The sequence below is a fragment of the Pseudophryne corroboree genome, chromosome 4 (assembly GCF_028390025.1).
Source record: "Pseudophryne corroboree isolate aPseCor3 chromosome 4, aPseCor3.hap2, whole genome shotgun sequence".
Classification (NCBI taxonomy): Eukaryota; Metazoa; Chordata; class Amphibia; order Anura; family Myobatrachidae; genus Pseudophryne; species Pseudophryne corroboree.
In genome coordinates this window covers 290,838,107-290,860,405 of record NC_086447.1, presented here as the reverse complement: position 1 = coordinate 290,860,405, position 22,299 = coordinate 290,838,107, and the positions used below count along the sequence as shown (strand labels likewise).

Here is a 22,299-nt window from a genome sequence, read left to right as displayed (position 1 = left end):
TGCGGGAGCAATAGCGCGCAGCGTTACCTCAGTGAAGATCTGAAGTCTTCTGCCGCCTGTGAAGTCTTATTTCTTCGTATACTCACCCGGCTTCAATCTTCCGGCTCTGCCAGGAGGACGGCGGCGCGGCTCTGGGACGAACGGCAAGGGTGAGACCTGCGTTCCGATCCCTCTGGAGCTAATGGTGTCCAGTAGCCTAAGAAGCAGAGCCTATCACTGAAGTAGGTCTGCTTCTCTCTCCTCCGTCCCACGGCGCCTCTTGCCAGCAGGACTCCCTGAAAATAAAAAAACCTAACAAAATTCTTTATTACAGAGAAAATCAGGAGAGCTCCCCTGAAAACACCCAGTCTCCTCTGGGCGCAGGATCTAACGGAGGTCTGGAGGAGGGGCATAGAGGGAGGAGCCAGTGCACACCCATTCTAAAGTTTCTTTATAGTGCCCATGTCTCCTGCGGAGCCCGTCTACGCCCCATGGTCCTTACGGAGTCCCCAGCACCCTCTAGGACATATGAGAAATTAATTTTTTCATACACAGAGATACTCCCCAGTCTTCTTATTACATCATTATAAATGTAACAGGAAAGATCAGCATTTCGATCACATTAGGTATCTTAGTCATGATCACAAACCTACTGGAACAGGTATATTATACTGTACTGTGTAAAATAGGTTCCTATTTGGATGTTTAGGATATACTAATTAGGATTACTTATTAAGAAACTGAGGATCTCAGGTGAAAAAAGGGGGAACTCCGATGAAAAAAGCACTTATTTGTGAGTGTTCACTGTGTTAATATATAACATAATTAAAAGAAATTTAACATCAGTATATATTAAAATCAAAATATTTCAGACCAATATTTCAATAACCGTCTGCAGTACGGATTAGTGTGGACCTTCTAATTATGATCACGTTTAATCAGCCATTTGTTTGGTATATCATCCAGTGTGTATGCATGATAACTATACGCACTCCAGCGGGTCGCTATCGTTTATCTTTATCAACTGAACTTGCAGTCCAATTTAGGCTATATCTTTCATGACTGCATATTCAGGAATTGGAGGATAAGGTCACTGAACAATATCGTTCACTATATCGTTCATTCTGCTGCTGGGGACATTTCAAGGGAAATCTTTATTGAGGCAAAATCTTCTCATGTGTATGCCCTTTAAGATTAACTGTCCAATCTTTCTTGTTTGAGCAAAAATCTGGTAATGTATGGGAGCAAATGACAATCAACCATTTGCTCCCAAAAGCCAGAAAATGGACAAAAATGGTTGTTTGGATAAATCAAATGAATTTAACCAACTTGTATGAACGCTCCCGTACATGACCAGATTTTCTTTCCAACCAAAAAGATTGGACAGATAATCTTATAGTGTGTATTCAGCATAAGGCCCCGATGTATGACACCTATATGGTGACCAGATATGTAACACAGCTATAGAAAATCTTTATTTAGTGCCTATATGAGGAAAAGAAAACACTTAGCAAGGAGAAAGATTATCCTTATTACACCAGACAATGTAATGTCTCCAGACTCTAAAATAACTGTCTGAAGACACTTCCTTTCTAGCTTTACTCCTAATATGAGCTGTAGATTCTAAAGTTCTTCTAAGCCACCTCTAATTTAACAGACAGAGGCCAATTGTTCTCACAACATATCATATAAGACCACAGGCTCTGTCAAAGTAAATATCCACTCTCTGACCCACTACCATCTTTAGGACCTCTGAGTATGAACTCTCCTTGTTCAATGTGTTGCCACCAAAATGACTGAACTACCATCCTTCAAATCTGGATATTGGTGGAAAAATGTAAACCAGACGAAATTCTAAAGAATCTATTAGAAAGTCTTATGTATCCCTGACTCAACACTTGCCCATCTTGTCGAAAGTCAAGACGCCATTAAGTCCATCTTTGGATGACCCTACCTCATAACCAGAATGCCCAAACTTCGGGATTTAGAGACCATGGGGTAAATTTTATAGGATGCAAAAAACCAGAAGAGCAGAAGTTTGCCTGAGAAAGGCTGTATTTTTAGAGCTGCAATCGTTTACAAGCCAAAACATGGTTGGTTTTACTTTCTAAATGATTGCTGTAATAAATATAATATTTCTGGAACCTGAACCTCTGCTTAAGAAAGGGCCTGAAAAACAAAAATCACTCATCGCCAGGGACCTCTTGTCCCATGAATTATATCCATGCTACTTGTGTTTGGCTGAATCCTAACAGTTGTTCCCTGAATAAGTGTTTCTTCACTGATTTTACCTACAGCACCTGGTACGACCAAGTGGTTTACAATCCAAGTACTTACCAGGCCCAACTCTGCATAGTTTCCAAGTTGAGCGAGAGTGGGCATTTCCAGTGTTGTGTGGTTAAAGGTCTTGTGGACCACAGTCCCTGAGTGATGGTACAGTCTAACAGTCTCCCGATCCCTGGAGACGAGACTGGCATCAGTCATGCTAAACACTCATAGATAAAGAACAACTACTTCTTTACAAATTCTCTGAGCATACGAGAGACTTGTCACATCTCTGGTAAAAAAATTATAGTGTTAAGTTGATCGACAATGGTTGATTGCAACCTAGCACTTCGAACGTATATTGGAACACCCTGGAATGCCACCTTGCCTACTTGGAATGAGAACTTCTGTAAAAAATAAATAAATAATCATCTTAAAATCTCATGCACTGACTGGGAATCATTGTGGACTATTGCCAATTGATTATCCAGCTACGGTACTATCAGAGCACCACTACACCAGCAGGACAACCTAAAGAGCAAAACCTGAAGTCTACTTTGCAAAAAAACTCGTAAAAATAAGGGGAAAAAACAAAAACCTTATACCAAAAGATATTAGGAGGCTTGCTGTGAAAAGAGCTCCTTTGAGTCCTGTATTAAGGTCCTTGACATTTAATTGTATCCATGAGGCTTTCCAAAATGGTTACATGAAAGGTGGGCATCTGATGTCTATACAACTCCCTTCCATTACTGCCTTTTGATTAGTGAACCAAACAGTTTGGAATGAAATCCCATTCCTCTTGAACTTTCTGGCCCTGCTACAACAACCCCAAACCAGAAAAACTGCTAGCTCCACGGTCACACATTTCTGTCTGTATATAGGCTCTTACCAAAGTGACTTCTGGGTGTATGTCAACCTGAAATATCTTGGAGCCTGGGGTTCTATTCCCTGTCTCCCTCAATGAAAAAGATGGCCGAAAGGACATAACTAAGATAGGTACAAATTGTCAGATTTGTTTTTTGATCATCCCAACAAATCGAGGCAATTTTTCACCAAACAGAAACCAAGCAATTTTTTTTTTTTTTTTTTAAGGAACAGATTTTCTGCCACACCACAGAGAATTTGCATTTGTCCTCCCACAATGAGGATGACATAGTCATGGAACAACATGGGAAATATAGACAGATTATTGACAATGCCCACACTCTGCAGGATATTAGGAGATTGTGGCTGATTATCGAACAACTGCCTTGCAATAGACTATACTGTAACTATGATTTCTATCAAAGTCAGCCATTACTTTGGTTACCCAAGAAATCTAGGCAATAAAATTGCCCCAGCAGCTACAAAAAACGAGATTTAGGGTAAGAAATTACCGTTGTTAAATCTTTCTGCGAGGTACACTGGGCTCCACAAGGATTCACATTGGGGTGTAGAGTAGGATCTTGATCCGAGGCACCAACAGGCTCAAAGCTTTTGACTGTTCCCAAGATGCACAGCACCGCCTTCTCTATAACCCCACCCTCATGCACAGGAGCTCAGTTTAGTTAACCAGCCCAATGCAGAAGCAGGTACCAGAGACGACAATCGCTTGTAGCCAATTACACCACACACACTCACCACAGGAGAGGGTGTCAGCAGCTATGCCATACCAACCAAAAGAAGCTAAGTGCGTCAGGGTGGGCGCCTTGTGGAGCCCAGTGTACCTCGCAGAAAGATTTAACAACGGTAAGTTCTTATCATAAATCTCATTTTCTACTGCGGGGTACACTGGGCTCCACATCGGGGATGTCCTAAAGCCGTTCCTTACGGGAGGGGACGCACTGTAGCGGGCATGAGAACCCGGCATCCAAAGGAAGCATCCTGGGAAGCGGCGGTATCAAAGGCATAGAACCCTACAAACGTGTTCCCGGAGGACCACGTTGCCGCCTTGCACAAATTGTTCAAGGGTCGCACCACAGTGAGCCGCCCAAGAAGGTCCAACCGACCGTGTAGAATGGGCTTTGATGGTAGCAGGAACCGGACGACCAGCCTGTACATAAGCATGTGCAATCACCATTCTAATCCATCTAGCCAGAGTCTGCTTGGAAGCAGGCCAGCCACGTTTGTGAAACAGCACGAAAAGAGAATCAGATTTCCTAATGAGGAATTTCTCTTCACATAGATACGGAGAGCCCGTACCACATCCAAAGACCACTCTTTGGCAGACAACTCAGGAGAATTAAAGGCCGGAAACACAATCTCCTGGTTAAGGTGGAAGGAAGATACCACCTGGGGTAAATAACCTGCCCGTGTTCTAAGAAACGCACGGTCACGGTGAAAAATCAAATAGGGAGACTTACAGGATAAAGCACCCAAGTCCGAGACCCCTCTAGCTGAAGCAATAGCCAGCAAGAATAACACCTTAAGGGAAAGCCACTTAAAGTCAGCAGAGGTAAGAGGCTCAAACGTAAGGCCTCCAAAACCACCAACAGATCCCAAGGGGCCACAGGTGGCACATAAAGGAGGCTGAATCCGCAACACACCCTGAGTAAATGTATGGACATCAGGTAGGGTAGCAATCTGTTGTGGAAAGGCCAATAGTTTGGCAGTACTAAACTTGAAAACGTCATGATTGTGAGACGCACACCAAGTAAAGTAAGCATTCCAGACCCCATGGCAGATCCGAGCAGAAGCCGGCTAACGGGCATTCAACATAGTTTGAACGACCGCCTCAGAAAAACCCTTGGCCATCAGGACGGAAGCTTCAAGAGCCATGCCGTCAAAGCCAGATGGGCCAAATCCTGGTAAACACAAGGGCCCTGAACGAGGAGGTCTGGTCATTGTGGAAGTAGAAGGGGACGATCCAACGAGAGGCCCTGTAGATCTGAGAACCAATGCCGCCTAGGCCACGCTGGAGCGACCAGAAGTAGGTTTCCTCCTTCTTGCTTGAACTTCCGTATTACTCTGGGCAGGAGTGACAGCCAAAAGTTCCACGGGATTGACAGAGCATCAATGAACGCTGCTTGAGGATCCCTTGTCCTTGCTCAGAAGACCGGAACCTTGTGATTGTGTCGAGACGCCATCATGTCCACATCTGGGAGGCCCCACTTGTCCACGAGAAGTTGAAACACCTCTGGATGTAGGCTCCATTCTCCGGCGTGCACGTCCTGACAACCGAGATAGTCTTCTTCCCAGTTCAAAACGCCCGGAATGAACACTGCTGATATGGCCGGCAGATAGCGTTACGCCAAACAAAGGATTTTTGACACTTCCATCATCGCCATGCGGCTTTGAGTGCCGCCTTGATGACTTATGTATGCCACCGTGGTGGCTTTGTCTGATTGTACTTGAACAGGCCTGTTCTGTATCAGAGGCAGGGCAAGAGTCAAAGCATTGAACACTGCCCTGCTCACCTGCTTATCCTGTAGCCACCAGATCAGTGACAGACGAACCTACGGAGTCAGGGAGATCAATTGAGACTTGCTTGGAAAGGATTAACCTCTGTAGCAGGCGGGAATGAAATTGAACATACTCTAGCATGTCGAAAGCCGACACCATGAGGCTTAGTACTTGCCTCGCCGAGTGCATCGACACTTTTGGGCGAGAGAGGAAGTATCCAATCCTGTCCTGAAGTTTCAGGACTTTCTCTGGAGTCAGAAACAGTCTTTAGCTGTATGTCCAGCAGTGCCCCCAGGTGCACCATGCTCCGAACAGGGACCAGCAAGGACTTCTTCCAGTTGAAGAGCCACCCGTGGGCTTGCAGATGACTGAGGAGGACATCGTGGGAGTTCATCAGGATCAGCAAGTCGTCCAGATACGGCAGGATCCAGATTCCCTGACGATGCAGATGAGCAGTCATCACGGCCATAACCCTGGTGAAGATCCGAGAGGCCGTGGCGAGTCCAAACGGCAGAGCCTGGAATGGATAGTGAAGGTTGCCAATAGTAAACCGCAGATATTGCTGATGCGATATGGCAAAAGGTATATGCCGATAAGCATCTTGTATATAGAGAGATACCATATAGTCTCCGGGTTCCATGGCCAGTACAATAAAGCGCAGTGTTTCCATACGGAACTTGGACACTCTCACTAACTTGTTCAGTGATTTCAGGTTGAGAATAGGCCTGAAAGACCCATCAGGTTTTCGGAACTGGAAACGGATTGAGTAGTATCCTCTGCCTCTCTGGGACAGAGGTACCAGCACTACCACTCCTGTATCCAGGAGGGAACGCACAACCATCTGTAGAGCTTGCGCCTTTAACGGATCCAAAGGGATAACCTTTGTGCAGAACTGGCAGGGGGTCGTCTCTTGAAAGAGACTGCGTACCCATGAGAGACAACTTCTCGCATACATGCGTCTGAAGTGGTCATGAACCAGACCTGGGTGAATTGAAGAAGTTGGCCCCCCACCCTGAGATCCCCCAGAAGAAGGCCTGTCCCGTCATGCAGCAGGCTTGTCGTGAGAAGCAGGCTGACGAGCAGCCCAGGATTGTTAGGACTTGGGCTTAGTGGTTTTACTGGGAGCACGAGACAATCTCGGGTATGCCTGACCTTCGCTTTTCCTTAAGGCTGAAAGCAGGGAAAAGTGGTACCGTTCACCTTCTGTGTAGAAGGAGTAGCATTTGTGAGAAAGGCAGTCATAGTAGCCACCGATTCAGATCCAATTTTTAATTAGGTCTTCCACAAATAAGATGTCCCCAGTAAAGGAGAATACCTCCAAGGACTATTGGATTCCAGGTCCACCTTCCATGACCTCAACCACTGAATACGGCGAGCCAAGACAAACGTATTCAACGCCTTGGCAGCCAACACACCCGCCTCAAGGGGCGCCTCCTGGTATAGAAAAAGGTGGCGGTGGTATTGTGAGACAGGTAATGTCTGGCATTGTCAGATATATCCTCGGGCAGCTCTTCCTCTAATGCCTGATCCAGTCATCAATCTATTTTGCAGCCCAAAGAGGACGCAATCGTGGTCTATGTACAACACCTGTAAGGGAGTAATCGACTTCAGGCATCCCTCCACACGCTTACCTGTCTGTTCCTACAGTGAGGGGACAGTGGTGAGAGGCAGAGTGGATGACACGAGTTCACTAGCAGTGAATTACCTACTTGTTATATAACTCTGCAACGGGAGGCTATCCAGCTAATGCCCGTTGTAGAGAGGGGGAATGTCTCCCCTGGATTAGACCAGGGGTCTTGTCTGATGTACACTTAATGGTCAGATTGTGGTAACAGAGTTTTATTTACCCTCTGACGTGTGAGCATATCAGTTTGCTTAACCACAGTAGGGGAATTCTCTTAGAAGTGATTTGTAGGATTTGCTTCCCAGTAACCACAAGGGCAGTGGTGTCATTTAGCAATGGAAAATCCTTGTCAGAAACACCTAATATAGGGACTGACAGGACAGCATGATCCCCCTCTCTCCAGATAAAATAGCAGAGAGATTACTGGATAGGGAGGAGGAAGCAGCCCGCTTAGATGACCCAGACACGAGAGTGACCTGGAATAGGGTTTTGCCTGACCAAGGATTGAGTCATACACTACAACCCATCAGGCAAAATTTTTACCGCCCAAAGTGGAGTAACCATGGGGACATCAGTGACTAATGTTACAGGTGGTCCTATAGGGGGCATAAAGCGTTCAACTAGAGTACCCAGTAGGTTTGAGAATGCAGCCCAGGTTGGCTCCTGATTGATTACAGGAGCTGAGGACTGACTGGGAGATGTATGAGACATAGTACACAGAGCATTACACAAACTTCCCCCTCAGGTAAATCTATTGCGCATGCGCTGTAGGATGCAGGAGCGTCCCCAGATTTACTGCCCCAGATGTTAAACATTATACACAAATGCAACAGAGAGAGGTTTAGTATGATGAAGCCAGACAGAGTACAATACCTGCGAATAAAGCATGTGACTGAGTACCCAGTACACAACACCTGCGAATAAATCCGGTATTATGCGACTGCGTACACAGTAGCATACACGTAATAGGTAAATACTGTGACGCACTATTTAGTGACCCAGACGCACCTAGTCCCCTAGGGTACAGTATACAGTGATAGATATATCAATACACCGGAATACACCGCAGTGAAATCACATAGCAGATACAGGCACAAATAGTCACGTTTGCAATGCAGTTAATTATTTTCATGACAATAAAATTGTATTGGAATATATATATATATATATATATATATATATATATATATATATATATATATATATATATAAATTTACTTACCGATAATTCTATTTCTCGTAGTCCGTAGTGGATGCTGGGAACTCCGTAAGGACCATGGGGAATAGCGGCTCCGCAGGAGACTGGGCACAAAAGTAAAGCTTTAGAACTACCTGGTGTGCACTGGCTCCTCCCCCCATGACCCTCCTCCAAGCCTCAGTTAGGATACTGTGCCCGGACGAGCGTACACAATAAGGAAGGATTTTGAATCCCGGGTAAGACTCATACCAGCCACACCAATCACACCGTACAACTCGTGATCTAAACCCAGTTAACAGCATGATAACAGAGGAGCCTCTAGAAAAGATGGCTCACTACAGCAATAACACGATTTTTTGGTAACAATAACTATGTACCAGTATTGCAGACAATTCGCACTTGGGATGGGCGCCCAGCATCCACTACGGACTACGAGAAATAGAATTATCGGTAAGTAAATTCTTATTTTCTCTAACGTCCTAAGTGGATGCTGGGGACTCCGTAAGGACCATGGGGATTATACCAAAGCTCCCAAACGGGCGGGAGAGTGCGGATGACTCTGCAGCACCAAATGAGAGAACTCCAGGTCCTCCTCAGCCAGGGTATCAATTTTGTAGAATTTTACAAACGTATTTGCTCCTGACCAAGTAGCTGCTCGGCAAAGTTGTAAAGCCGAGACCCCTCGGGCAGCCGCCCAAGATGAGCCCATCTTCCTTGTGGAGTGGGCATTTACAGATTTTTGGCTGTGGCAGGCCTGCCACAGAATGTGCAAGCTGAATTGTACTACAAATCCAACGAGCAATAGTCTGCTTAGAAGCAGGAGCACCCAGCTTGTTGGGTGCATACAGGATAAACAGCGAATCAGATTTTCTGACTCCAGCCGTCCTGGAAACATATTTTCAGGGCCCTGACTACGTCCAGCAACTTGGAATCCTCCAAGTCCCTAGTAGCCGCAGGCACCACAATAGGCTGGTTTAAGTGAAATGCTGAAACCACCTTAGGGAGAAATTGAGGACGAGTCCTCAATTCTGCCCTGTCCGTATGAAAAATTAGGTAAGGGCTTTTATAGGATAAAGCCGCCAATTCTGAGACACACCTGGCTGAAGCCAGGGCTAACAGCATTACCACTTTCCATGTGAGATATTTTAAGTCCACAGTGGTGAGTGGTTCAAACCAATGTGATTTTAGCAATCCCAAAACTACATTGAGATCCCAAGGTGCCACTGGAGGCACAAAAGGAGGCTGTATATGCAGTACTCCCTTGACAAACATCTGAACTTCAGGAACAGAAGCTAGTACTTTTTGGAAGAATATTGACAGGGCCGAAATTTGAACCTTAATGGACCCTAATTTGAGGCCCATAGACAGTCCTGTTTGCAGGAAATGTAGGAATCGACCCAGTTGAAATTCCTCTGTAGGGGCCTTCCTGGCCTCGCACCACGCAACATATTTACGCCAAATACGGTGATAATGTTGTACGGTTACATCCTTCCTGGCTTTGATCAGGGTAGGGATGACTTCATCCGGAATGCCTTTTTCCTTCAGGATCCGGCGTTCAACCGCCATGCCGTCAAACGCAGCCGCGGTAAGTCTTGGAACAGACATGGTCCCTGCTGGAGCAGGTCCTTTCTTAGAGGTAGAGGCCACGGGTCTTCCGTGAGCATCTCTTGAATTTCCGGGTACCAAGTCCTTCTTGGACAATCCGGAGCCACGAGTATAGTCTTTACTCCTCTCCTCCTTATGATTCTCAGTACTTTTGGTATGAGAGGAAGAGGAGGGAACACATACACTGACTGGTACACCCACGGTGTTACCAGAGCGTCCACAGCTATTGCCTGAGGGTCCCTTGACCTGGCGCAATATCTGTCCAGTTTTTTGTTGAGGCGGGACGCCATCATGTCCACCTTTGGTTTTTCCCAACGGTTCACAATCATGTGGAAGACTTCTGGGTGAAGTCCCCACTCCCCCGGGTGAAGATCGTGTCTGCTGAGGAAGTCTGCTTCCCAGTTGTCCACTCCCGGAATGAACACTGCTGACAGTGCTATCACATGATTTTCCGCCCAGCAAAGAATCCTTGCCACTTCCATCATTGCCCTCCTGCTTCTTGTGCCGCCCTGTCTGTTTACGTGGGCGACTGCCGTGATGTTGTCCGACTGGATCAACACCGGCTGACCCTGAAGCAGAGGTCTTGCCTGACTTAGGGCATTGTAAATGGCCCTTAGTTCCAGGATATTTATGTGAAGTGACGTTTCCATGCTTGACCACAAGCCCTGGAAATTTCTTCCCTGTGTGACTGCTCCCCAGCCTCTCAGGTTGGCATCCGTGGTCACCAGGACCCAATCCTGAATGCCGAATCTGCGGCCCTCTAGGAGATAAGCACTCTGTAACCACCACAGGAGAGACACCCTTGTCCTTGGAGACAGGGTTATCCGCTGATGCATTTGAAGATGCGATCCGGACCATTTGTCCAGCAGATCCCACTGAAAAGTTCTTGCGTGGAATCTGCCGAATGGAATCGCTTCGTAAGAAGCCACCATCTTTCCCAGGACCCTTGTGCATTGATGTACTGACACTTGGCCTGGTCTTAGGAGGTTCCTGACTAGGTCGGATAACTCCTTGGCTTTCTCCTCCGGGAGAAACACCTTTTTCTGTACTGTGTCCAGAATCATCCCTAGGAACAGCAGGCGTGTCGTCGGAATCAGCTGCGATTTTGGAATATTTAGAATCCATCCGTGCTGTCGTAGTACTACTTGAGATAGTGCTACTCCGACCTCTAACTGTTCTCTGGACCTTGCCCTTATCAGGAGATCGTCCAAGTAAGGGATAATTAAGACGCCTTTTCTTCGAAGAAGAATCATAATTTCGGCCATTACCTTGGTAAAGACCCGGGGTGCCGTGGACAATCCAAACGGCAGCGTCTGAAACCGATAGTGACAGTTCTGTACCACAAACCTGAGGTACCCTTGGTGAGAAGGGCAAATTGGGACATGGAGGTAAGCATCTTTGATGTCCAGCGACACCATATAGTCCCCTTCTTCCAGGTTCGCTCTCACTGCTCTGAGTGACTCCATCTTGAACTTGAACCTTTTTATGTAAGTGTTCAAGGATTTCAGATTTAAAATGGGTCTCACCGAGCCGTCCGGCTTCGGTACCACAAACAGCGTGGAATAATACCCCTTTCCCTGTTGTAGGAGGGGTACCTTGATTATCACCTGCTGGGAATACAGCTTGTGAATGGCTTCCAATACCGCCTCCCTGTCGGGGGGAGACGTTGGTAAAGCAGACTTCAGGAACCGGCGAGGGGGAGACGTCTCGAATTCCAATTTGTACCCCTGAGATACTACCTGCAGGATCCAGGGGTCCACTTGCGAGTGAGCCCACTGCGCGCTGAAATTCTTGAGACGGGCCCCCACCGTGCCTGAGTCCGCTTGTAAGGCCCCAGCGTCATGCTGAGGACTTGGCAGAAGCGGGGGAGGGCTTCTGTTCGTGGGAAGAGGCTGTCTGCTGCAGTCTTTTTCCCCTTCCTCTGCCCCGGGGCAGATATGAGTGGCCTTTTGCCCGCTTGCCCTTATGGGGACGAAAGGACTGAGCCTGAAAAGACGGTATCTTTTTCTGCTGCGAGGTGACTTGGGGTAAAAAGGTGGATTTCCCAGCCGTTGCCGTGGCCACCAGGTCCGATAGACCGACCCCAAATAACTCCTCCCCTTTATACGGCAATACTTCCATATGCCGTTTGGAATCCGCATCCCCTGACCACTGTCGTGTCCATAATCCTCTTCTGGCAGAAATGGACATCGCACTTACTCTTGATGCCAGAGTGCAAATATCCCTCTGTGCATCTCGCATATATAGAAATGCATCCTTTAAATGCTCTATAGTCAATAATATATTGTCCCTGTCCAGGGTATCAATATTTTCAGTCAGGGAATCCGACCAAGCCACCCCAGCACTGCACATCCAGGCTGAGGCGATTGCTGGTCGCAGTATAATACCAGTATGTGTGTATATACTTTTAAGGATATTTTCCAGCTTCCTATCAGCTGGTTCCTTGAGGGCGGCCGTATCAGGAGACGGAAACGCCACTTGTTTTGATAAGCGTGTGAGCGCCTTATCTACCCTAGGGGGTGTTTCCCAACGCGCCCTAACCTCTGGCGGGAAAGGGTATAATGCCAATAACTTTTTAGAAATTAGCAGTTTTTTATCGGGGGAAACCCACGCTTCATCACACACCTCATTTAATTCATCTGATTCGGGTAAAACTATGGGTAGTTTTTTCACACCCCACATAATACCCTTTTTTGTGGTACTTGTAGTATCAGAAATGTTCAAAACCTCCTTCATTGCCGTGATCATGTAACGTGTGGCCCTACTGGAAAATATGTTTGTTTCCTCACCGTCGACACTGGAGTCAGTGTCCGTGTCTGTATCGACCTGAGGTAACAGGCGCTTTAGAGCCCCTGACGGTGTTTGAGACGCCTGTACAGGTATTAACTGATTTGCCGGCTGTCTCATGTCGTCAACAGTCTTTTGTAAAGTGCTGACACTATCACGTAATTCTTTCCATAAGACCATCCAGTCAGGTGTCGACTCCCTAGGGGGTGACATCACTAACACAGGCAATTGCTCCGCCTCCACACCATTTTCCTCCTCATACATGTCGACACAACGTACCGACACACAGCACACACACAGGGAATGCTCTGATAGAGGACAGGACCCCACTAGCCCTTTGGGGAGACAGAGGGAGAGTTTGCCAGCACACACCAGAGCGCTATATATATATACAGGGATAACCTTATATAAGTGTTTTTCCCTAATATAGCTGCTGTATATATTTATATGCCAATTTAGTGCCCCCCCTCTCTTGTTTTACCCTGTTTCTGTAGTGCAGGACTGCAGGGGAGAGTCAGGGAGCCTTCCTCCAACGGAGCTGTGAGGAAAAAATGACGCCAGTGTGCTGAGGAGATAGGCTCCGCCCCCTTATCGGCGGCCTTTCTCCCGCTTTTTTATGTAAAAATTGGCAGGGGTTAAATGCATCCATATAGCCCAGGAGCTATATGTGATGTATTTTTTGCCAAAAAAGGTGTTTTTATTGCGTCTCAGGGCGCCCCCCCCCCCAGCGCCCTGCACCCTCAGTGACCGGAGTGTGAAGTGTGCTGAGAGCAATGGCGCACAGCTGCAGTGCTGTGCGCTACCTTATTGAAGACAGGACGTCTTCTGCCGCCGATTTTCCGGACCTCTTCATTCTTCTGGCTCTGTAAGGGGGCCGGCGGCGCGGCTCTGGTACCCATCCATGGCTGGGCCTGTGATCGTCCCTCTGGAGCTAATGTCCAGTAGCCTAAGAAGCCCAATCCACTCTGCACGCAGGTGAGTTCGCTTCTTCTCCCCTTAGTCCCTCGGTGCAGTGAGCCTGTTGCCAGCAGGTCTCACTGAAAATAAAAAACCTACTTTAAACTTTTACACTAAGCAGCTCAGGAGAGCCCCTTAGCCTGCACCCGTCTCGTTCGGGCACAAAAATCTAACTGAGGCTTGGAGGAGGGTCATGGGGGGAGGAGCCAGTGCACACCAGGTAGTCCTAAAGCTTTTTACTTTTGTGCCCAGTCTCCTGCGGAGCCGCTATTCCCCATGGTCCTTTCGGAGTCCCCAGCATCCACTAGGACGTTAGAGAAATGTAGGAATCGACCCAGTTGAATTTCCTCCGTCGGGCCTTACTGGCCTCGCACCACGCAACATATTTTCGCCAAATGCGGTGATAATGTTTTGCGGTTACATCCTTCCTGGCTTTGATCAGGATAGGGATGACTTCATCCGGAATGCCTTTTTTCCTTCAGGATCCGGCGTTCAACCGCCATGCCGTCAAACGCAGCCGCGGTAAGTCTTGGAACAGACAGGGTCCTTGCTGGAGCAGGTCCCTTCTTAGAGGTAGAGGCCACGGATCCTCCGTGAGCATCTCTTGAAGTTCCGGTTACCAAGTCCTTCTTGGCCAATCCGGAGCCACGAATATAGTGCTTACTCCTCTCCATCTTATCAATCTCAGTACCTTGGGTATGAGAGGCAGATGAGGGAACACATACACTGACTGGTACACCCACTGTGTTACCAGAGCGTCTACAGCTATTGCCTGAGGGTCCCTTGACCTGGCGCAATACCTGTCGAGTTTTTCCCAACGGTTTATAATCATGTGGAAGACTTCTGGGTGAAGTCCCCACTCTCCCGGGTGGAGGTCGTGTCTGCTGAGGAAGTCTGCTTCCCAGTTGTCCACTCCCGGAATTGCTGACAGTGCTATCACATGATTTTCCGCCCAGCGAAGAATCCTTGCAGCTTCTGCCATTGCCCTCCTGCTTCTTGTGCCACCCTGTCTGTTTACGTGGGTGACTGCCGTGATGTTGTCCGACTGGATCAACACCGGCTGACCTTGAAGCAGAGGTCTTGCTACGCTTAGAGCATTGTAAATGGCCCTTAGCTTCAGGATATTTATGTGAAGTGATGTCTCCAGGCTTGACCATAAGCCCTGGAAATTCCTTCCCTGTGTGACTGCTCCCCAGCCTCGCAGGCTGGCATCCGTGGTCACCAGGACCTAGTCCTGAATGCCGAATCTGCGGCCCTCTAGAAGATGAGCACTCTGCAACCAACACAGGAGGGACACCCTTGTTCTTGGTGACAGGGTTATCCGCTGATGCATCTGAAGATGCGACCCGGACCATTTGTCCAGCAGGTCCCACTGGAAAGTTCTTGCGTGGAATCTGCCGAATGGGATTGCTTCGTAGGAAGCCACCATTTTACCCAGAACCCTTGTGCATTGATGCACTGAGACTTGGCTCGGTTTTAGGAGGTTCCTGACTAGCTCGGATAACTCCCTGGCTTTCTCCTCCGGGAGAAACACCTTTTTCTGGACTGTGTCCAGGATCATCCCTAGGAAACGAAGACGAGTCGTCGGAACCAGCTGCGATTTTGGAATATTGAGAATCCAATCGTGCTGCCGCAACACTACCTGAGATAGTGCTACACCGACCTCCAACTGTTCCCTGGATCTTACCCTTATCAGGGAATCGTCCAAGTAAGGGATAACTAAAATTCCCTTCCTTCGAAGGAATATCATCATTTCGGCCATTACCTTGGTAAAGACCCGGGGTGCCGTGGACCATCCATACGGCAGCGTCTGAACTGATAGTGACAGTTCTGTACCATAAACCTGAGGTACCCTTGGTGAGAAAGGTAAATTTGGACATGAAGGTAAGCATCCTTGATGTCCCGAGACATCATGTAGTCCCCTTCTTCCAGGTTCGCAATCACTGCTCTGAGTGACTCAATCTTGAATTTGAACCTCTGTATGTAAGTGTTCAAAGATTTTAGATTTAGAATCGGTCTCACCGAGCCGTCCGGCTTCGGTACTACAACAGTGTGGAATAATACCCCGTTCCCTGTTGCAGGAGGGGTACCTTGATTATCACCTGCTGGGAATACAGCTTGTGAATGGCTTCCAAAACTGTCTCCCTGTCAGAAGGAGACATCGGTAAAGCCGACTTTAGGAAACGGCGAGGGGGAGACGTCTCGAATTCCAATTTGTACCCCTGAGATATCATCTGAAGGATCCAGGGGTCTACTTGCGAGTGAGCCCACTGCGCGCTGAAATTCATTGAGACGGGCCCCCCACCGTGCCTGATTCTGCTTGTAAAGCCCCAGCGTCATACTGAGGGCTTGGCAGAGGCGGGAGAGGGTTTCTGTTCCTGGGAACTGGCTGATTTCTGCAGCCTTTTTCCTCTCCCTCTGTCACGGGACAGAAATGAGGAACCTTTTGCCCGCTTGTCCACGAAAAGACTGCGCCTGATAATACGGCGTCTTCTCATGTTGAGAGGCGATCTGGGGTACAAACGTGGATTTCCAAGCTGTTGCCGTGGCCACCAGGTCTGAAAAACCGACCCCAAATAACTCCTCCCCTTAATAAGGCAATACTTCCAAATGCCGTTTGAAATCCGCATCACCTGACCACTGTCGTGTCCATAACCCTCTACTGGTAGAAATGGACAACGCACTTAGACTTGATGCCAGTCTGCAAATATTCCGCTGTGCATCACGCATATATAGAAATGCATCTTTTAAATGCTCTATAGGCAAAAATATACTGTCCCTATCTAGGGTATCAATATTTTCAGTCAGGGAATCCGACCACGCCAACCCAGCACTGCACATCCAGGCTGAGGCGATTGCTGGTCGCAGTATAACACCAGTATGTGTGTAAATACATTTTAGGATACCCTCCTGCTTTCTATCAGCAGGATCCTTAAGGGCGGCCATCTCAGGAGAGGGTAGAGCCCTTACAAGCGTGTGAGCGCTTTATCCACCCTAGGGGGTGTTTCCCAACGTACCCTAACCTCTGGCGGGAAAGGATATAATGCCAATAACATTTTAGAAATTATCAGTTGTTATCGGGGGAAACCCACGCATCATCACACACCTCATTTAATTTCTCAGATTCAGGAAAACTACAGGTAGTTTTTCCTCACCGAACATAATACCCCTTTGTGGTGGTACTAGTATTATCAGAAATGTGTAAAACATTTTTCATTGCCTCCATCATGTAACGTGTGGCCCTACTGGAAGTCACATTTGTCTCTTCACCGTCGACACTGGAGTCAGTATCCGTGTCGGCGTCTATATCTGCCATCTGAGGTAACGGGCGCTTTAGAGCCCCTGACGGCCTATGAGACGTCTGGACAGGCACAAGCTGAGTAGCCGGCTGTCTCATGTCAACCACTGTCTTTTATACAGAGCTGACACTGTCACGTAATTCCTTCCAACAGTTCATCCACTCAGGTGTCGACCCCCTAGGGGGTGACATCACTATTACAGGCAATCTGCTCCGTCTCCACATCATTTTTCTCCTCATACATGTCGACACAAACGTACCGACATACAGCACACACACAGGGAATGCTCTGATAGAGGACAGGACCCCACTAGCCCTTTGGGGAGACAGAGGGAGAGTTTGCCAGCACACACCAGAGCGCTATATATATATATATATATATATATATATATATATATATATATATATATATATATATATATATATATATATATATATATATATACACATACAGGGATAACCTTATATAAGTGTTTTTCCCCTTATAGCTGCTGTATCTTTAATACTGCGCGTAATTAGTGCCCCCCCTCTCTTTTTTAATCCTTTCTGTAGTGTAGTGACTGCAGGGGAGAGCCAGGGAGCTTCCCTCCAACTGAGCTGTGAGGGAAAATGGCGCCAGTGTGCTGAGGAGATAAGGCCGCCGATAAGGGGGCGGAGCCTATCTCCCGTTTTTCTAAGTATTCTGGCAGGGGTTAAATGCATCCATATAGCCCAGGAGCTATATGTGATGCATTTTTTGCCATCCAAGGTGTTTTTATTGCGTCTCAGGGCGCCCCCCCCCAGCGCCCTGCACCCTCAGTGACAGGAGTGTGAAGTGTGCTGAGAGCAATGGCGCACAGCTGCAGTGCTGTGCGCTACCTTGTTGAAGTCAGGACGTCTTCTGCCGCCGATTTTCCGGACCTCTTCTGTCTTCTGGCTCTGTAAGGGGGCCGGCGGCGCGGCTCTGGGACCCATCCATGGCTGGGCCTGTGATCGTCCCTCTGGAGCTAATGTCCAGTAGCCTAAGAAGCCCAATCCACTCTGCACGCAGGTGAGTTCGCTTCTTCTCCCCTTAGTCCCTCGATGCAGTGAGCCTGTTGCCAGCAGGTCTCACTGAAAATAAAAAACCTAAAACTAAACTTTTCACTAAGCAGCTCAGGAGAGCCACCTAGTGTGCACCCTTCTCGTTCGGGCACAGAAATCTAACTGAGGCTTGGAGGAGGGTCATGGGGGGAGGAGCCAGTGCACACCAGGTAGTTCTAAAGCTTTACTTTTGTGCCCAGTCTCCTGCGGAGCCGCTATTCCCCATGGTCCTTACGGAGTACCCAGCATCCACTTAGGACGTTAGAGAAATATAAATATATATATATACATATACACACACACACACACACACACACATACATACAATGCGCGGTCTGAGACCAGATGTATATACAAGAATACTTATACAATATATTCTGTCACAGGTACACTTGTTCTTAACAAACGCTGTCTTACTATTGACATGTAGACTACTTAAGTGTTTGTAAAACCACGACGTTGATGTACAGGCGGGTTTACAAAGGAGACCTTGGCCTGCAGTCCTAGAGACCAGTCGCATCTATTTTAGAAAATGGTGCCCAGCGTCTCAGTCAGGGAGTGAGGGAGAGTGTGAGGTAGTTCCAGGGCGGGAACACCAGCAGTAGATGGCGCCCTGGGCCGGGGGAGAAGCTACAGGTCAAGCGCCGGCTCCCATATGCTGGACTTCACCAACTGGTACTATGGAGTCTTATTAAAATGGATATTAGTATATGAGACCTGTACTCCTATGCCCTGGTGGCTACAGTGGGGTCCCTGCTCGGTGACAGTGTCCACGCCAGCATGCCAGTCCGTCTCCCTAGACTGCGATCGAAACGCGATTTAATGGCGGGTCCCGTCTGGTGGGACCCACTTACCTCCTCCCTTGTAGCAGCCACGCGAACCAGGAGAGCGTCTGCGACCGTGTGCCTAGAGCTGGAGCGTCTCTGCTGCAAGTACCCGGGAACAGAGCCAGTGGGAGTATGCGACGCCGCTGGGGAGGTGATGGAACCGCAGCACAGTATGTCACACTGACATATGAAGTGCTGCAGCTCTTGAAGTCTTCTAAAAAGCTTTTTCAGGGCTGCCTAGTGCAGCCCCCCTGTTAAGTGACCTGCTTCATGCAGGCACAAACTCTAAAACGGAGCTCACAGTGCCTGGAGGCGGGGTTATAGAGGAGGCAGTCTAATGCTTTAGCCTGTTGGTGCCCCTGGATCAAGATCCATCTCTACACCCCGATGTACTCCCTATGGAACACAGTGTACCCCGCCGCAGAAATGTGGAATTTAGAATTTTGGATAAGGGATACTCAACCTGTACAGTGTGTGTGTGTGTGTATATATATATATATATATCTCTAAAAAGGTTACCCTATTAAGTGCTAGCTCCTCGACTACACCTCATTTTCAAGAAGTATCCCGTAAATGGGTGAAGGAAAAAAAACATTAGCTATGTTGGTGGGAAAAGAGACATTACAAATAGCGGTGACAAATGGTTTGAAAAAAAGTTGTCATTTGTCTGACTGCCCACAGCATATGCAGAATTGTTTTGGAAAGATTGCATTATTCAGCCGCATCTGAGCCGCATTCCATTATTAGATACGACAGAACGAAACTGCAAGCTGGAAACAAAAAGATCAGGAAATGTAAAATTCCTCCTCTATTGCAACATTCATTCCTGGTCAGAAGCCAGTTTTATTTTGTCATGTTAGTTGTGCCTCTAGCTATAAAAAAAAAAATGACAAGGCAATTTAAAAGTCTGGTGAATAGTAAGCTTGACTGCAAGTCCGCTTTACATGATCTGCATTAAAGCAAAACAGTTAACTCTAATTAGCAACAACACCCTGCATACTGTTTTAAATAACCTTTCAGGTAATATTTAAACTTTAGGCTGGGTACAAGCATGCAAATATTGCAGCAATTTGTCTGATAAAGGCGAATCGGAATGACAAATCGGCTGTATCCTGCAGCATGTACGGACAATTTGTCATTGCGATTCAATCCTCCCGCGGGTAGCATGCGAGGTCATGTGATTGGCTGTGCTGCATTTCCAATCGCATGACCTTGCATGCGATGCACTGAATATTGAGGCACAGAACAGTGATCGTTCCAACGCTCATTAATTTCTGCCTAGTTTGTACTGGCAATCTCCCGATGCAAAGGGTGCATATTGGTACAATCGCTGCCCGCACTAGTGTGTACCCAGCCTTATTCTGTGATAATACTGTTTGGAAAAAACGCCATTTCAAAAAAAAAAACAAAAAAAAAAAAAACAGTCATACCTATATGGTAGGTCCACCTAAAGGTGCCTTAAATTGATTCAATGCATTTGGAGCATGCCAGTGTTTTCCCAACTCGGCCCTCAAGGTACCATAACAGTTTAGGTTTCTAGGATATCCATGCTTACACACGTGATTTAATTAGTATATCAGTCCGTCTGATTTACCTATCAGAACCCAAAGCATGGATTTCCATAAAACTAACGCTGGGTACACACAATGTTATATTTTTTTAAATGATATCACTCATTTTCACCCTTTTCAGCGATATCGTATGTAATATCGCTCACTGTGTACGCACAATCTCGTTAATGATGTGCGCTCCATGGGTCGTTTTACAAGGTTCTCTGTTGCCTGTACACTCAGGTCAATTTTGACTATGCCGTTGACGATGCATATACAGCACAAAGGCAGGATGACGTCACTGAACGATAACTTTAGCAATATCGTTCAGTGTGTACGCACTACTTGGTTCAGCTGGGAGTTTAAGGGGAAAGTGTGTACCTAGCATGAGGGCTTCATTTATAAAGCAAGCTGCCACTTTGTAACTAAAGTCCTTGGACTGTTAATGTGTCTTGAAGATCAAGTTTGGGTAGTAACCCCCTGGAGCATTATGCTAAATGTCCAAGTAGAAAAGTACACACTTTGTAAGAGGACAAAAAAAAAAAAAAAAAAAAGTGTATATAAATTAATAAAAACATATAGAGATAATGATAAATGTAATAAATAGTGCAAAGTTTTGTGATACCGAGGCCCCATCCCAATCATAATTATACAAACCAAAAGGTAGCCAGTATAAGGGCAAACGACTGCCATATTAAGTATGTTCTGATTCAATTTCACTTAATGTTTGCATACAATGTTATTTAAGCAAAAGAATATACACTTGACAGTGGTTCCCAAACGCGGTCCTCAAGGCATCCCAACAATACAGCTTTTAAAAGGGATATCCCTGCTTGTGCACAGATAGTATAATCAAACTAACTGAAACACTAATTAAGTCACCTGTGTCTAAGCATGGATATCCTAAAAACCTGGACTGTTCGGGTGCCTTGAGAACCACGGCTTTACCATATTCTAGAACATTTATAAAACAAAAGAATTTTCATCTAAACAAGTGATCGATGACCAAATAAAAAGAATAAATGTACTTATTGGCTTAAAACCAGTTTCAATATCATTCAGGTAAAACGACAGAAATTAGACACCAATATTTTCCTTTGTGGTTATGTAGGTTGCATACTTGTTTTTCAAGAAAAACCAATAACTCTTTTGAGAGAAAAAAATTCAGATACATGTAGTATTTGTACAGCTCAAGATAGCAATACCCTAAGATCAGATGAGTTAACGTTTCCCAACTACAGAATATAAAATATTGTTTTTGTGACAGAAGCCTCGCTAAAAAACACTGTACTTATCATAGCCTGATATTAGACACATAAAACAGACAAGACAATATGCCTACTATCCCCCTACAACAAACACTCCAATACAGTATCTCTACTATTCCCCCCCCCTACAACACAAACACACCAATATGCCCACTACTCCCCTACAGCAGAAACACGCCAATATCTCTACTATTCCCCCTACAACACAAACACGCTAATATGTCTGCTATCCCCCTACAACACAAACACGCCAATATCTCTACTATTCCCCCTACAACACAAACATGCCAATATGTCTACTATTCCCCCTACAACACACACATATATGCCTACTACTCCCCTACAGCACTAACACGCCAATATCTCTACTATTCCCCCTACAACACAAACACGCCAATATGCCTACTATCCCCCTACAGCACAAACACGCCAATATGCCTACTACCCCCCTACAGCACAAACACGCCAATATGCCTACTACCCACCTACAGCACAAAC

The 22,299-nt window shown here is 46.7% G+C and overlaps 1 protein-coding gene across 3 annotated transcripts in view; it reads right to left on the bottom strand.

Annotated features, from left to right (window-relative positions):
* The window catches only part of SERPINI1 (serpin family I member 1), a 164,984-nt gene that overhangs the window by 140,550 nt on the left and 2,135 nt on the right, over positions 1-22,299 (bottom strand). Inside the window, exon 2 of one of the 3 annotated variants that reach the window (XM_063916193.1) lies at positions 2,317-2,437. The exons of the other annotated variants lie outside the window; for them this stretch is intronic. The gene's annotated coding sequence lies outside the window, so the exon portion shown is untranslated. The remainder of the gene's footprint in view (positions 1-2,316; positions 2,438-22,299) is intronic. 3 annotated transcript variants of the gene reach the window in all.